A 17,146-nucleotide genomic window follows, 5' to 3' on the forward strand; every position below is an offset into this window, starting at 1 on the left:
ATCAAGATGACTGTGGAATCCTTAGTCAGACATTTAATGCCTATCCCACATAAGGCATTCATCTAAGAATTAAGGCCATTAAAAGAATGAAATACAGACATACCTTAAAGGAGTTCAAAGTCTATGGATAGGCAATCAAAGAACAAGTAATTGGGGTCTCAGTCATATTTCCCACACACCTATATCCCACGTCAAGTTTTTCTTTTCTTAAGGGTCCTGTTATTTTAAACTGTCTTACCTATTAATTTTGTTCTTGTAAGAAGATGCCACGCTATCCCTTTTCAATTTATTTCTTCAATTCATAATCTCTCACAATGATAGAAATTTCATTTGAGTTGGAGATATTAAGTGAATCCAATCTCTCATTCAGTAAGGTTTGTTTGATACATATTATGTGTTCCAGGCACACAATTCAGAGCTAATGTAGTAGTCCAGATGGGTAAATTCAGGCAATGGCTATATTAGCAAACCAAATGTTTCCTCTGAAGTCTTAGTAGCAGAATTAGAAAATTTTTAGAGCTGGAAAGCATATGAAAACTACTACCAAACACCTTTGCTGAAATGAGTTGAAAGCTAGTAGGTCACAAAGAAGTGCTCTCTTCACCTCTCTAAGAAAGGCATTGCCATAGCATAAGTGTGACATACCCTCCCGGTCATTAAGAACAGAACCAGAGCTGTCAGTTCATTCCAGATCAGTTCCTAGCAACAACCAGTTAGCAATAATAACAACTTTGAAGTTGGGTGTGAAAGGAATTTGTGCTCCTAGGGTTGAAATGGGTGACATAATCCCACAAGTAGGGGCTGAAATTAAATCACATGTTATTTGACTTTAAAACTTTGGAATTTTAATTTTTCTTTTCTTTCATTTCCTTTCCCTTCTCTTCACACCCACTCTTCCTTCCATTTTTTTCTCCCTTCTTTCCTTCTTTTCTTTCTTTTCACGTGTAGATAGCACATGTGTCATAAAAGTCACTGCACATCAGAAACAGACTTGTATCCGATTTGGGGCATTTCCCACCAAATCCATCTCTCTTCAATGTAGTCTTTGCTATATCAAGGGAGAGAGTAGATATATATCAATACCCCTGAGAAATGGTTGCAATGAAGTCAAATTCTTTCCTGAGTGTGTTAGGGACAAAACAGATTTAAAATTCATTGCATGTTAGCTCACCCTTCGACACCTTGTCCACGTTGCCCGATTTGTTTCTTTCAAAGAGGGAGAGGTGAAAAATAAGATGTTCCTATTCCAAACTTGACAAGTTGTAAAATATTTTTCTCAAATCAATCTTCTTTCTGCGTCTCCCCCTCATTGGCATGTGAACTTCTTTTTCTTTCTACATGAGTCAGTTGAGGATGCCAACATTCTCTGAATAAAAGGTGTTAGTATGCCATGACAAAAACAAAACAAAGTAAAAACAAAGTAAAGAAAATGCTGCTTGTCTACTTTTCTAAATTGTTCTCCTTGAGCGTGGTAATGTATATTTCTCTTTCAATCACTTCCTTGATCTGAACCAGGCCCTTGATACCAAACCAGGCCCTTGGGCCGTGGGTGTGATATTTAGTATTATAATGAGGGAAAAGGTCAGTGAAAGTTCAGCACTGGGGTCTACCTTGGAGCAGACCGGTTTGGTCCGGTCTTCTCTAATCTCTGAGGTAAGCATGCAAGATATGCTACTCAAGTACATAGAGTTTTAGGTGGTGGTGGTGGTGGTTTTCTTTGTGGAGGCAGCCAAAGAATACTTGGTTTTGTAGTCAAGGTTGAGGGGAACTGAGTCTAGTCCCTGCTCTGTCTTTTCCTCACTGAACTCTATGAAATAATCTCCACCATAATCAAGTGGACAGGCTGATGGATATTCCTCCATCTGAACTAAGGAAACCTGAACAACTTAAATATTTTTAGCAAGATTGTTTTTTTTTTACTTTATTAAAGTATCTTCATGGTTATCAGAATAACTTTTGCTTATAGATCTTGAGATTTGGAGCCAGGATTGATTCTAAGGTTATTCTGTTGCCTATACATTTGAGTTTATATCATTAAAATGGAACAAATATGAAAAACCTGAACTGGAAACTCAAATATCACCTAAGGAACACTTATTCTACTTTTTCATTTTGCTGGTCAATTTACTCAGAGCAAAGAAAAAACTAAACAGGCCATAGAAAGTGCTCAATAAATGAGTTTTGAATGACTACATATAGACAAGGAGAGAAATCACCAAATAAATGGAAACTTACTGGTTCTTTGTCACAAAGTAATAGGTTCTGCATTTAATTTTTGCATGTAGGCCATTAGGGTGAAGACTATATAGAAATTGGGGCTTCTGCATTTTTTTCTCATAAATAGTACTATTCCCTCATGGAGACAGTAGTCAAGAAGAGGAAGATTGGGTGATTGTCTTTTATTTACTTCTACCTTAGTATACATTTATTTTGTTTCTGCTCTATTGGTTTCTTCTGGCTGAAAGATAATTTGTCTTATTGCATAAAAAACTCTATGTAGTCATATGGAGGAAAGGATGAGTATTTTATTTTTTTAAAGATTTTATTTATTTGAGAGAGAGAGTGGAGGAGGAGGGGGAGGGCCAGAGGGAGAGGGAGATGCAGGCTCCCTGTTGAGCAGGAAGCCCGCGGGGCTCCTTGTGGGGCTCCATTCAGGGCTGGATCCCAGGACCCTGACGTTTAACCAAATGAGACACCCAGGCACCCCAGGGGGATGAGTATTTATTGAGGGCATACTATGGGCTAGGTACCAACAGAAACAAAATTATAAGAGGGATAATTATATTTTACGGATGAGGAAATAGAGATAGTACAAGTGAGCAGAACCCAGATTATTTTTGTAAAATTTTCCTGTTTTATCTTTACCTTTTTATTATAAAGTAACACAGATATAGACAACCACACAAGTCAGATGCAAAACCTAGTGAATTATTATATGGCAAACACCCATGTATTCAGAACAAGATGTAGAACTTTTCCAGCCCCCCAGAAGCTCTTCCCAACATCAGCCCCTTTCTTGCCTCCAAAAGTCATCATTATCCTAACTGTGATAGCAATCACATCCTTGCTTGTGTATCCCTAGACACTATAGTTTGATTTTGCGCATTCTTAAAACTTGATATGTCTTTTAAGTCTCTATTAATTTACAGATTTCTATTCTATCACTTTCTTTTCCTTCCATTATACCTATTGAAGAGTCAGCAGAATTTTACCTGTAGGTTTTCCACATTCCAGATTTGCTGAATGCATGCTTATAATGGAGTTTATTATCTTTATCCTGAAAATATATATTTTGTGCTAATTGGCAGCTAAATCCAGAGCTTGATCAGACTTGTGTTTGACTCCTTTGGCAACATAATAAATGGTGTTGTACTATTTCCTCAGGGAACACAGCACCTGGCTTTCACTGCTTCCTGATGTCAGTACCCACTGGTACTCGATGCTACCAGTCTTTGCTCAATGTCTCTCTAGTCATCTTGGTTGTCTGAAACTTATTCTCAAGTATATTTCTTAGGAAGTGCTCATGGGAACAGTATTCCTTGAGACTTTGCCTGTTGATAACAGTTGTCTGTGCTTTTTACTTGTAGTTCAGTATTACTGGATATAAAATCCTTGGCTCACATTTTCTTTCCTTCAATATCTTCAATATGTTGCTCTTATTTTCTTCTTGCATGAAGGGTTGTAAAAATGTATTAATCTAATTTTCCTTCCTGTATAAGTCAAATTTTTTTTTTGCCTAAAAAGCCAAAGATTTTTTTCTTTTTTACAAAGTTCAATAATTTTACTCAAATATGTTTATGTTGGATATTCTGTATGATAGCATCAGTTATATGGTGTGCTCTTTCAATATGTAGTTTCACATTCTTTTTAAAAAAATATCAGGAACATTATCTTGAATTATAGTTTTTAAAATTTATTTTGTTCTCTTGTTTGGGTTTTCATTTTCAGGGACTCATCTCTTCTTTGCCTATCTTCAATATTTGTCATTTTTTCTCAAATTCTTTTTTATCTTTCTTCATCTTGTAATTTAATGTTTTCCTCTTTTGATTTTCTGTTATTAATACATTATTTCTCACATTTATTACTCATGTATTCTAGAATAGGATACATTTGTAAAGGATTTTAAACTTCTAATTCTCTTTTTGAGTTGTATCAGCTTATTTCTGACTTTTCTAATTTTGATTTGTGTTATTATTTCATGTTTTATGTCATTAATATAGTTGGGGTTTTTTGAAATAGTAAGTTGCAGTTTTGATCTCTTTCTTTTTCATGTCTTTCTAGTGTGATTGTTTGGGATTCCACCTCGATACATTTATTTTAATTTATTTTCTTTGAAATTAGTTTTCCTGAATGTTTAGAAAGTAGTAGTGTTTCTAACTTCACAGACCTTGCTCTTCTGCAGTTAGCATCAGTGTTAAAAAATATTGCACTTTGCTTTCTGGGATTTCCTAGCTCTGTTTGCCTTCCCCACTTTTATCTGTATCTTCTTTCCTTTGTCTCTCTTGTCTCTTTCTTGCTAAATGCTTCCAGTCCCAGTAATTTCTCCTCATTGTGGAGCCCCGTGCCCTGATGGGTCAGGTTTGAGAATTCCCAGACAGTAAACTGCTTCACCTTTTTTTTTTTTTAAGATTTTTATTTATTTATTTGAGAGAAAGAGAGACAGAGAGAGCACAAGAAGGGAGAGAGGCAGAGAGAGAAGGAGAAGCAGACTCCCCACTGAGCAGGGAGCCAGATGACATGGGCCAGATGCTCAACCAACCAAGCCACCCAGGCTCCCCTGCTTCACCTTTATAGAGCTTACAGCAGGTGCTTTACACTCACATGTTGCTGGAGTAAACCATACCCATCTCAGTGTCTGCCACTCTTCTCAAATTGACCTGTTGTACTTTTCAGATATTATCTGTTGGGTGTTTTTTGGTTCTCTTATTCTGAACATCATCAAATGGCTTGCTATTTCCCCCTGCTTTTTCCCCACACAGATGCCAATGACACACAAGTCTAGTGGCTATTGGTAGTTTGTCTACCTGCTTGTATGTTGAGGCTTGTGTTGTACCTAGTTTCCCAGTTTTGTTGGATTTTGGTTTTTGCTATCGAGATGCTATCTTTTTAATGTAATTTGGAAGGAACCCCTCCCCCCAAATTATGCTGCCACTACCATCTTTCTAGAATTTATGACAGGTGCTCTTTTTATAGGTAAGGAATCTGAAGCCCAAGGAGGTAAATTTATTTGCCCAAGATCACGCAGCTAGCAGCAGAGATAAATGTATATGTAAAGCCCCTTGATAATGCTGGGTACTGAGAAACTGCCTAACGCATGCTCTTTCCTTCCTTCTTCCCTGCCTCCCTCTCTTCTCCCCAACCTTCTTCCCTTCCTTCCTTTCTCCAATTCTCCCTCATTTCCTCCATAGCCTAGATTTAAACTCAGTTATTTCTGACCTCAAAGCCTCTGCAAGCTCATTTAATATGCTCTGCTTCTACCCCATAATGTGACATCACTAGAGCTTTTAAACAAATTTAAACAAAATTAGCTTTACCAAAACCTACAGTCATCTTGCTCTAACAACATTTTCCTCTATGTTTTTATGCTTACATGATTTTCAAATGGAATCTATGGATGTTAGGTTCTTTGACACATGCCTCATTAAAATATGGTTTGTTAGAAGTAAAGTGGTGCCCTTATTTTAATGAATCCATTTATAGACATTTTATATAACCCTTTAAAAGCCTTCTTTCTTGTCTTCTACAACCACCCAGGAAACCACATAAGATAAGGAGTCAATGAAATCTGAATCTGAAAAACCTTGATTTCACTTTCAAATTTAAAATTCACAGTACTCAAAGAGATTTTAAAATTGGCCAAAGTTGAATGTTCTGCTTTTGAAAAATCTTCTAAAAGTACTATTTTGATTAGAAAACTGTGCAGCTCTCAGACACAAGTCCATAAAATTCTAAGCTCTGTTGGTTAGGATGCTTGGCTATTGATGATACTTGACTCAGATTCATTAAAAAAAACTGAATGCACCAGGAAAGCTCCCAAGGAATTTATACTATATATTCTGTCATATAAAAAGTCCAATTTACGAATTCTCCATAATCCTCTATGTAAAGCTAATCAGTAATTAGATCGTGGAGAGCAGAGTTTTACTTAAGGTATGAAGTCACCATACAAGTCCTAAGGGACTTACAGCTTTATTTTAGGCCAGTGCTTTTATAAAATCCTGTTCCAGTTTTTGGCTCTATAATGGATTTCCCAGGTTGGTGATACACCACACAGAAAACACCCTTTCCTTATTTTTCTTTCCTTGAACTTCCTGCTCTTCCTGTGCAGGCTTAGTTCATACTGTTTGAATTTACTTATTGTGGTTTGCATAAAATTATCATTCACTCATCTACACATAGTAGATAATGGTTATTTGCCTATAAATCTAACAGGTACTGAGTTTTATTTACCCTCCTGCTCTGTGGGCACTCTCTGAACAAACGGGCAATTGTTCTTGAAACATTTTCCATTTATATGAGATTTGGAACTGTTTCTCCTTGTTGCTTTGTGTGCTTTTTAGCAGCTTGAGGCTCCTTCTTTCATGGTGTTTACTCTGGAGCTGGTGTGAACAGAGGCTCTTGGAAATGGTAGAGTGTTAATATCCTAGAGTGTGTCCTGCTACATGTAAAAGATTGCTTCTCAAGGCTGTTGGGAGCTGCAGCAGAGGTGGGTCTTTCACAACATGTACAGATACACTCACAGTGATGAACAGTCATGCACCTACGTTCAACCTCTCATGCTCTCTGATTTTGCATATGCAGAAACAGGCCAGGAAACCTGACCTCATGTTGATTGGAATGTTGCTTTGCATTCATTTTCAGAATATTTGGAGCCTCACGTATGTTTCTTGTTAACGCTCATGTTTGATTGTTCTAAGTAGTTTCTTTTTAATTAAATAAACCTGTATCAAAAATTGTCACTTTGCTTTAAAGAAGTACAATTAGCTTGCTCTGGGGGAGCAAACAGCACAGGAAAATGAAATATTTCTGCTCCTTTATATGTTTCCAAAAATGAGAGAGGCGTAAGATGTAGTAATACATTTGACGTTCAAGGGATTTTAAATAGCTTTTGAGCAAATCAAGCACAAAGTAGCATTACTTATACAAAAAAAGTCATTTAAAACAAGCTCTGTTTTAAATGACTTTTTATGGAATGTGGTTTAAAATCATGTCTATTGCAAATATATCTTCAGAGTATTGGGCCAGAGACTGAAAGGTAAGTAAGCTGATAGTTCAATATAATAACTGTAAATTTGGAGGTGCATTGTTTCACCCCACAAGGGCATGATTTGGTAAAGCATCATACACAACATAACATACGTAGGCCTGGATGACTTCATAAATTTCCAAAAGTGCAGTTATTTGAATCTATTTCTATTTTTTTTAAAGATTTTATTTATTTAACAGAGAGAGACACAGCGAGAGAGGGAACACAAGCAGGGGGAGTGGGAGAGAGAGAAGCAGGCTTCCCATGGAGCAGGGAGCCCGACATGGGGCTCGATCCCAGGACCCTGGGATCATGACCTGAGCCGAAGGCAGACGTTTAACGACTGAGCCACCCAGGCACACATGAATCTATTTCTATTTAACTTAACTACAGTCTCTCCCCAAACTCAGCTTGGTAATGCTCTGGCCCCTCTAAGACAAAAGGGAAAAAATCGCTGTCATCTATCTATCATCTATCTGTCTATCTATCTATCTATCTATCTATCATCTATCATCTATCTATCATCTATCTACTATCTATATATCTATCACCTATCAGCTATCAATCTATCTATCTATCATCTATCTAAATATCTGAATCCAAGTGGCTAAATCAAGTGTTTCAAGATCCAGATATCAGGTTCATGTTGCTTCTTAACTCCCAATTATCCTTCAGTTTACTTTTTCATCACACATATTTTAAATAATGTTTTGTATATTAATCATATTTTCTATATTCTATATTTGACATCTTGGGCAACTTGGGGACCCAGAGAGGGACTGCCCCTCCCAAGGTTATCTAGTTCCATCAAGATAGCAAACATCTTGTCTGTGAGCACACCTGTGATATGCAAACCAACCAAGCAGAGCCCATACCTCCAATCCTCTCCTTTTTCAAATTTCACATACCAAGCCAGTAGTCTCCCTACCCTAAATCACCCCAAGGGCAAGTACCAGACAACCAGGGACCACCTCTATAGCCCAGAGTCCACAGAAATTTTTGACTATCCAATCCTAAACTTATGCAGTGTACTTACTCTGTCTCACTCATTCCTTCCCTTAAAACCCAAATAAAGGCTCTGGTCCATTATTTTCTCTTTTCTCCTTCTGCCTCCTAACTGACCCAAGTGCTTCATCTTGTGGCCTGGCAAGCCATGGAATGCCCCTTTCTCTTGAGAACTGTAGATAATCAACTATCTTTTCAATAGCAGTTTTCTGATCTGTGGGCCTCGCCATACCTGATCTAAACAAATTCTGGGGACATTTTCATACCCTTTGGCACCCATTCCCGTTGTAGACTCTTGGCCTGTCTCTAGCCCCCTTTTTCCTATTCTTAAAGAGCTTTCTGACTCTGGACCCTGGCTACTGCTCTTTGGTGTAGGCTACTACCCTTCTTCTCATGAGGTCCCCTCTTGTAAAACTCCTATCCCAGAGGAGTTCCTTGAACTAACAGGCAATTAGACATCAGCCTGCCCCTGGCTTTTGGGGTAAAGGTGCTCCATCCTGCCAGGCATAACCCAATCTCCACTTCTCCCTCAGGGGTGGAGTTGAGTTTAGTTGTGATGTGCTTCTTGGCTGCACCAGCCCTAGGCTCTGCTGTTATCTCTAACCACAACTAGCTTTACTTACTGCACTAATCCCAACCTCAGATCCCAGTTCTCCCATGAAGTCAAGAGCCTTCGGCCCAATTGTCCAGGCTTGTTTCTGCTATTTCTTATATATCTTCTCCACCATCCCCACCCAACCATCTTTTGACTACCTAGTGAAAGTTGTACCTGTCCTTCAATCTTCTATGACATCTCCAATATTACCCTCTTCCTTGCATTTGATTATATTTAGTTGAACATTTTATCATTTGTTGTCTTTTTCTATTTCATGTGCTTGAAATTTGGACAGATGACTTGAGCATATGTGCTAATTCTATGACTTACAAGCTGTGTTAGGCTGCTTGGACATCCATAACAAAATACCACAGGCTGGGTGACTTAAACAACAGACATTTATTTTCTCACAGTTCTAGAGGCTAGAAATCCCAGATCAAGGTCAGGTAGGGTTGTTTCCTAGTGAGGACTCTTCCTGGCTTGTAAAGAACCACCTCTCACAGAACATTCATATGGTCTTTTTTTTTTTTTTTTAAGATTTTATTTATTTATTTGGGAGAGAGAGCATAAGAGGGGGGAGGGTCAGAGGGAGAAGTAGAATCCCTGCTGAGCAGGGAGCCGGATGTGGGACTCGATCCTGGGACTCCAGGATCATGACCTGAGCCGAAGGCAGTCCCTTAACCAACTGAGCCACCCAGGCGCCCCCCCCTTTTATTTGTTTTAAAAATTTTATTTATTTGTTTAAGAGAGAGAATGAGAGAGAGATCATATGGTTTTCCCATTCATGTGGAAAGAGAGAGAAAGACAAGGAGTTCTCTGGTATCTGTTCTTTTTTTTTAGTTTATTCATTAACTTTTAAAACACTAGTGTAGTTGAATATTAAAACAAAAACAATGGCAAATAGTGAGCTATCATTATAGTCCTTCACTCACTCACTACTGCATATAAAATGCCAGCAGTGTTATTCACTGGCCCCATTAAGAGGTCTGACATGAACACCACCCCTGGGATGATGTTCATCATCCTCATAGTCTTCCCCATTGTAATGGTGACATCTTTCCTGATTTGGATTAAAGTCCACGAGTTCTACCTGGTCCATTCCATCAGTCTCTTCTACTTCCTTCCTCTCAGGTAGGAGTTTTTCCAGCAAAGAGAGTTTATCAGGAGAGAGAAAGCCATTCTCAGGAAAGTTTAGCTTAAATTCGATGATTAGGCAACTCTTCTCATATGGTCTATGATAAATGGGCATGCCTTCGTTTAGCACACACACTTGATATCTCCTCTCCATGCTTGACAATTTGACCTGGATGAGAGGTGATGATGATGGTTTGGTCGTCAAGAGTAGACACTGGCTTTTGAAAGCTGCACAGTGCTTCAACTAGCTGTATGTCCACACACAAGAAAAGGTCTTCTCCTTGCCCAGTAAAAACAGCATGGTCCTTCTGATCTAAAACAATGATAATATCTCCTGGTTCCTGTCCTGGTTCTTGGTCTCATTCACCATGGAATGTTACCTTCTGGCCATATGCCTTTGTCAATATGAATTCCTAGAATCTTCTCTCGAACTGTCTTCTTTCCATTGCAGCTTTTATATCTATCTTTGGGACTGATCCGTTCCCCATGGTCCTGGCACTCCATGCGCACAGATTGAATTTGCTGAACCATTCCAGGTCCTATCTGATGAATTCTTGTTTGCATTCCAGTACCTCGGCAATTGGGACCACATTCGACTGCTCCTTTCTTACCACCTCGGCCTTCACATTTATCACATATCACATTCTTTTACGGAGCTAGTTTTCTTGTTGCACCATTATATAAATCTTCTAAGGTTACTGAGAGCTGATGCTTACGTCTCCTCCAAAAAACATATCAAAGATGTCCATGGGGGAGTCAAACCACCACAAGCTCCACCTTCTTTAATTGCCCATTTTCCTCCTTTGTCATACAACTCCCTTTTCTTTGCATCAGAGAGCACTTCATAAGCTTGAGAAATCTGTTTAAACTTCTCTCCTTCATTTGGGTTCTTATCAGGGTGGTACTTCAAGGCCAGTTTCCTATAGGCCTTTTTCAATTCTTCCTGCGTGGCATTAGGTTTGACCCCCAAAACATCATATTAAGTGGTTTCTTTCACCATTTTCTACAGCCAGTGAGAGGGCTGAGGCCAGTGTGGGGGAGCAGGAAGGAGCATATTGCTGGGCACACCAAGTGTTCTGGAAAGTTCCTCTGGCATCTGTTCTTATAAGGAGACCAATTTCACCAGATCAGGGCCCCACCCTATGACCTCACTTAACCTAATCACTTTCCTAGAGACCTCATCTCCAAATACAGATATTCTCTGGGGCTTCAACATATGAATTCTAAGGGGACACAAACCAAGTTACTAGAACAATTACTTTATATTTGAAAAGGAGGACACTCCAAAGATACAGATTAGTGAAAAGAAGGGCCATATGCACCCCAATGTTCATAGCAGCAATGTCCACAGTAGCCAAACTGTGGAAAGAGCCGAGATGCCCTTCAACAGATGAATGGATAAAGAAGATGTGGTCCATATATACAATGGAATATTACTCAGCCATCAGAAAGGATGAATACCCAACTTTCACATCAGCATGGATGGGACTGGAGGAGATTATGCTAAGTGAAATAAGTCAAGCAGAGAAAGTCAATTATCATATGGTTTCACTTACTTGTGGAACATAAGGAATAGCATGGAGGACATTAGGAGAAGGAAGGGAAAAATGAAGGGGGGCGGGAATCAGAGGGGGAGATGAACCATGAGAGACTATGGACTCCGAGAAACAAACTGAGGGTTTTAGAGGGGAGGGGGGTTGGAGGATAGGTTAGCCTGGTGATGGGTATTAAAGAGGGCACGTACTGCATGGAGCACTGGGTGTTATACGCAAACAATGAATCATGGAACACTACATCAAAAACTAATGATATATTGTATGGTGACTAACATAACATAATAAAAAAAAAAGAAAAGAAAAGGAGGGTAATACTGCTCAGAATTTCTTTCTTTTTTTTTTTTTTAAAGATTTTATTTAATTATTTGACAGAGAGAGAGATAGCGAGAGCAGGAACACAAGCAAGGGGAGTGAGAGAGGGAGAAGCAGGCTTCCCGCTGAGGAGGGAGCCCGATGTGGGCTCAATCCCAGGACCCTGGGATCATGACCTGAGCCGAAGGCAGACGCTTAACGACTGAGCCACCCAGGCGCCCTTCAGAATTTCTTTCCAAAGCCTACCAAAGGGCTGAACCATGTTAAGTGTTCAAAATTTAAATTTTAAATAAACAATTTTATTCTGTGTATTTATTAAACTGAGATAGCAGAACAAGAAGCAAATTTATATCATCTGAGATTTTGGAGTTAACTTTTCTGGTTTTTAGTGTTGGATATTGTCTACTAGAAAGACTTCACATTTTTGCAGCTGGTTCTTTCCATTGCTACTACACACAGGATGAAATAGTTTATGGTGTCAAATTCTCTTTCTCTCTAAAATGGAATTTTTAAGAATATTTCAGAGGAAATCATCTTGTTCATCATATTGTCAACCTAGCTTCACACTCCATCACGAAAATCCCAGAATTCTAGCTTAATATGGACAGGCCATTTACAATTACACATCATGATTATAGAAGCCAGTTTTGTTCCATTTGGAATTTGGGACTCTTTTTTAGTAAGTTCCACACTGTCCCTTCCAGGTCCATTAGACTTTGTGTCTTAGACTCTTTTCCCAAAGAAACACAAATTCCTTTTGGTGAGTATTAGGTAAAAAATTCAAATCAGGGTAAAATTTCCTGCTCAGGCCACTCCCTAGCACTTCAAGTTAGTCATTCAGTCCACCCTGGTTCCTAAATCATGGATCCTTTGAAAAAAATTTCCTAGGTGCTGCCACCAGTTATTACACACACTTCCTTTGATTTACTCCTAAATTTCTCTTTGTTCTCACCTTCTTTCTGCTTTATTCCTAGTTGTCATCATGCCTGAAGCAAAACATGTATTTTCTTCTTTAAGAATTCTCTCATCTAGATTACTTTTCTCAGTTAATGGAATCGATTTTGATTCCTTCTACTTTCACATCTCTCACAGGTAATTGATCACCGAATCATTATGATTCTCTCTCTTAAACTACTGAATTCGTTCATCCATTTAACAAGCATTTATTGAGAACTTTTTATGTGCCAGGTTATAGGAATTTGATGGTGAATGAGATTGGCCCAGTCCCCACCCTCATTGGTTTTATAGTCTAGTGGGCAATGAATTTTCACTACCCGGGAAAGTGCTGGGCTGAACTCACCATAGAGGGGATATCAGGGCACAGAGAGTACAGAGGGAATAGAAAGTGCAAAGTCCTGAGGGCAAAAGAACAGTGTTTAATAGTGAAATGAAACCAACTTCAGCAAGTAGAACTGCCTTCTAAATGGTTCCCTCACCTCTAACTAATCTTCTATTTGCTAATAAGCCTTTCTTTCTAAGCACAGACTTGTTACATCCTCATTTACCTACAGAATAGCTAAACTCAGCATATCATATAAAACCCTGCATGAGATACCTCTAGCCATCCCACATTACTTGGGAAATGCCCAAATAAAAATAACACTTTAAACTTCCATGAATTTCCTCTTCCTCCAATATTTGTTCAACTGATGAACTCATTTTAGACTCAGTTTTAATGCCATCACTATGAAAACTTTCCTAACCCTTCAATTTCTCAAAATTAACCGATTTTTTTGTTTGATTTTGTAGCTTGTCACAAGCACCTGTGACTGCCTCTTTGGCTAGACTATACATTTTTCTTTTATTTATTTTTTTTATTTTTTTTTGAAGATTTTATTTATTTATTTGACACAGAGAGAGAGAGAGAGGAATCACAAGTAGGCAGAGTGGCAGGGAGCGGCAGAGAGAGAAGCAGGCTCCCCGCTGAGCAAGGAGCCCGATGTGGGACTCGATCCCAGGACCCTGGGATCATGACCTGAGCCGAGGGCAGACGCTTAACGACTGAGCCACCCAGGCGCCCCGACTATATGTTTTTCAAGCCATTGGACTATTTTATTTTTATTGTTTTTCTAGCTCTGAGAATGGTGCCTAGCATATCAAAGGTGTTCAGTAAATATATACTAAAATAAGTTATTAAAGAGTGAATTCAACTCTATTCTCCTCAGTGGGTTCAATGCACTTGACCCCTTTTTGTTTGATTTTCCTCCTCCCCATTTTTAGAGATCATTTATCCATTAAATGCAAAACTTGCATTTAACCAAGAAACCTCTTTAACAAAGGTTCGACTACTTGTGAAGTGCACTGTTCAGTTAATAGGAGAATGACCAATCTTTAATAAAGTTGGACTTACAATGACATACATTTCCCTATGCAGGTAATGACATCCTGATATTGATTCACAAAATAAAAAATAATACTGTCATTTGACTTTTCCAGTTGCTGCTTTCTTAAAATTTGTTCCCTACTAAGTAGCTTAATACATATTTAAATAAATAAGTGTAATGTTTAGTTTGCTTCAGTAGAAGTATTGACCAACAAATTTGCAGCTCAAAATGTAAGGATCACCGTAACAAAATATTTATCATTAGCAAACAAAGAGTAATCTGAAGTTTTCCATATTTCAGGATCTCCTGCATTCAAACTACCTATCTAGGAATTTATAATACAGGAAAAAAAAAAAAAAACCCACCCTGTGTATTGTTCTCTATACAAAGGATGCTGTTTCACAGGTGTGAATTTGCTTATGTTGTTTTCTCTACTTAAAATATCCTTCCCATTCCCATTCTTTTAAAGAACCACTCTTTAAGAACCAGCTTTACTATTGCCTCCTCCATGTACAATTGCCCAAGCCTCCTGACAGGGTTAGAGTAAGTATCCACAAAACCCTGTTTTTATCTTTATCAGATCACATTCCATATTATATTGAAATTATCTTTTTACCATCTATTTTTTCCAATTGAGTGAAAACTCTTCAAAGAAAGGAAACATGCTTTATTGATTTATTTTATTCCAGTGTTCCTGACACACAGTAGATACTCAGTCAATGTTTATTAACTTTATTGAAATTTGATGCATAATATATTTAATATACCAAATATACTTTCAGGGCTGGCACTAGGCAGAATGTGAAGTTTGTTTGTGGCATTCTTCTGCTATAATGTCCTTTCCTAACTTTTAGTGCATAGTCCCCTTGTCTTCATGGTTTTCCAGCAGGCTTCTTTCATTGAGAGAATTGAGAGAATATGTCTTATGGTAGTTAACACTAAGTTGTTAATAAGGAATATAACAAAAGAATGAATTTTGTAATTTTAGGAACCAAAACACCTGAATAGGGGAAATCTATCTGGTGGGCATGAGACTTTCTAGTTCTGGTTAAATGATACTAAGTAAGCCACTACCTTTGGTTGCTTTTTGCTGCTACATTTAAGTAACTTTGGAACTTCACAAATTAATTCACTGTGAATTCTTCCCACATGACCAAACTTTCCATATGACCAAATCCAATTTGGAGAAATTCTGGCTAAAAATAATTAAAAGTTCCTTTTAATTGAGCTAACTAAAATTTCTGTGGTGTGTCCAGCAGGAATTTGACATTTTGATTTCTTGATCTATTCAATGTTTACTCTTTAGGATACTGGTTAATTACCACAGAGATTTCTGCCCCAGCTCTGTAAACTAAACTCCCAGCATAGTAACTAGATTTGTGCACATTAGTATGCCATTTGAAGACGTTTCCAATCTGGCTTCTCATTATCTTCTCAGTCTACCCACCACATATTCTCTTTTCAAGTCACATAAGACTGTTTCTAAAGCACCAAACCACTGTGTATTTTCACAACTCTATAACTTAACTCAGTAGTTTGCTTTCTCTGGATTTCTCTTCTCTTGCTTATCTCTTTTCAAAATTCGGACTTATCTTTCAGTGCCACTTGTCCTGGGAAAATAGTTATTGATTCTCAAAATAAAATGAATTGCTCTTTGTCTCTCAGCACTCTTATCTAGATTATAGAATTTATTACAATGCTATAGCTTTCTGTATCCTTGTCTCTATCACCCATTGGATATGAATTCTTTAAGATAAAGGATTGTATCTTCCACATACTTTTTTTCTTCTTCTTAGCCCATTTCAGTTCCTAGCAACCTATAGCAGTTTGCCTCAATGGAGGCTTGTAGTAATAAATAAAGTCAGTAAATTAATGAACCAGCATATGCTGGACACTAAAATCAGGTTACATATTTAGAACAGATACTTCTTTTTGAGCTAAAGAACTGCATTAGTCTTGGTTTTTTGTTTATATTAATTGTATTAGCAAAGTGAATTTTACATATTACTATAACCATAGAATGATGTTGATCATCCAAGCTAGAGTCTCAATGGCAGTAGAGAAAATTGAGGGATTAAATGGATGGTTGATTGGTTGACCTAAGGATTCCTTAACCTCTGAAAATAAATGATACCTATGATATTCATTGCTAGCTTATGCAGAAGCTTATAGGCAAAGTAGATGCTGGCCATGGTGCTGAAGAGTTAAATTACATGTGATGATCTCAGCCATATGGTCTAACACAACATCATAAAAATTAAATCAGTGCCAGTCTAGGGCAAGTTTAATTTATTTCATAGATAATATTTTAACATCTGCCTTTATATAACAACACTTATCATTTCTAACTAGTATTTCTCAATACTGAGAAGATTGAAGTAAATCATTCCTGAATCTTTTCATTTTTCTGTAGGGATTTAAAATGTGAGTGTAGTTATCCATCATACTCTTATCACAACTCCTTGTGGAAGTACTGTATATGACTTCATAAAATTAAGGCTTTGTCAAGCAAATCATGATACAAGTACCAATAAGCATTCATGAGAGGCAGGAACTTCATTGAAGAAAATTAGATTTACTGTGTAGATTGATATTCATCTTCAAATTTACTTATTGGACAATTTTTACTTTCAGACATAGTTTTAATACTTACAGTAAGAAGTGAGGAAAGCTGCCTAGTGTAGGAAAATTCTGAGTTAAGTGTACCTGATGACATTAATCTTGAGATCTATTTTTCTATTATGTTAGCTTTACTTGTGGATGAATACTTTTTAAAAATATTTTATTTATTTATTTGAGAGAGAGAGAGAGAGCACAGAGGGAGAGTGAGAAGGAGAAGCAGACTCCCGGCTGAGCAGAGAGCCTGATGTGGGACTTGATCCCAGGACCCTGAGATCATGACCTGAGCCGCAAGCAGATGCTTAACTGACTGAACCACCCAGGAGCCCCAGTGGATGAGTATTTTTATATGGGC

General features: G+C 37.9%; 1 pseudogene; it reads right to left on the reverse strand.

Annotated features, from left to right (window-relative positions):
- Positions 1-9,807: 9,807 nt before the first annotated feature.
- Positions 9,808-10,980, reverse strand: LOC118539449 (dnaJ homolog subfamily A member 1 pseudogene; annotated as a pseudogene).
- Positions 10,981-17,146: the final 6,166 nt, after the last annotated feature.

The sequence above is a fragment of the Halichoerus grypus genome, chromosome 7 (genome assembly GCF_964656455.1).
Source record: "Halichoerus grypus chromosome 7, mHalGry1.hap1.1, whole genome shotgun sequence".
In the NCBI taxonomy this organism is placed as follows: domain Eukaryota; kingdom Metazoa; phylum Chordata; class Mammalia; order Carnivora; family Phocidae; genus Halichoerus; species Halichoerus grypus.